Consider the following 1,180-nt stretch of genomic DNA (forward strand, 5'->3'; position numbering starts at 1 on the left):
TGGGATTTTTGAAAATTCTATGTCTAATAACTTTGGCGTTTGTGGACGGAATTGGCTGAAATTTTCAGGAAAATGGCACATTTTGTTTCTGAGCAGCCCCTGAAAATTTTGGGGGGGTTCGTCAAGGGGGGGGCCGAGAAAAAAGGGGGGTCCCAAAATGCGTTTTTCCCATGTTAATTTCTATAGGGCGGTTGGCCTCACTTTTAGCCCGAACGGCTGAATGGATTTGCACGAAACTTGGCAAAATTGTAGGGACTGGTAGCCCGATGTGCCTTTTGTAGGTCTCAATATATGTGCTCCAGTGGATTTTGAGAAATTAACGTTTAAAAAAAGATAACAGCGGACCGGGCAGCGTCCCAGGACGCGTTCTTTTCGCGCAACGGAGCTTTGTGAAGCGAAGCTGATTGGTTCTCCGGCGTCTGTCAACATTCCAAACAGTCCGTAGCGGCCGCCATCTTGTCTCTCGGTAGGATCGAGAGACAAGAGGAGGCGAAAGCGAAGGGGCAAATGACCATAAGGGGGAATAGTAGATCCTCGCTGACCCCCTAGGTTTGATGTGGAGGTTTTAAAAGGGCCCCGCGGGGCAAAAAAAAATAAAATAATAATAATCGAACGGCTGAATGGATTTGCACGAAACTTGGCAAAATTGTAGGGACTGGTAGCCCGATGTGCCTTTGCTAGGTCTCAATATATGTGCTCCAGTGGATTTTGAGAAATTAACGTTCAAAAAAAGATATATATCTGTAACAGCGCTCCGCTTCGCGTACTTTTCGCGTTACGGAGGTTTGCGAAGCTGATTGGTTTTTCGGCGTCTGTAAACATTCCAAACAGTCCGTAGCGGCCGCCATCTTGTCTCTCGGTAGGATCGAGAGACAAGAGGAGGCCAAAGCGAAGGGGCAAATGACCATAAGGGGGCATAGTAGATCGTCTCTGACCCCCTAGGTTTGATGTGGAGGCTTTGAAGGGGTCTCGCAGGGCAAAAAAAAATATACAGTTTTTTTAGTTTTTTTGCGTGGAGTGCGCCCGGTTCGCGAACCGGGAAGCGTTCTGGGGAGCGTACTTTCTTGAAAATTAGTGAAAAAAGTTAGAGTAAAATAATAATTGTGAGTGATCAGATGTAGGGTAGCTCTGAGAAGAGCTTTTGGGTTTATGGTACATTTAGGTACTTATAAGTAGGTAC

This window comes from Lissotriton helveticus, chromosome 1_2, assembly GCF_964261635.1.
Source record: "Lissotriton helveticus chromosome 1_2, aLisHel1.1, whole genome shotgun sequence".
In the NCBI taxonomy this organism is placed as follows: domain Eukaryota; kingdom Metazoa; phylum Chordata; class Amphibia; order Caudata; family Salamandridae; genus Lissotriton; species Lissotriton helveticus.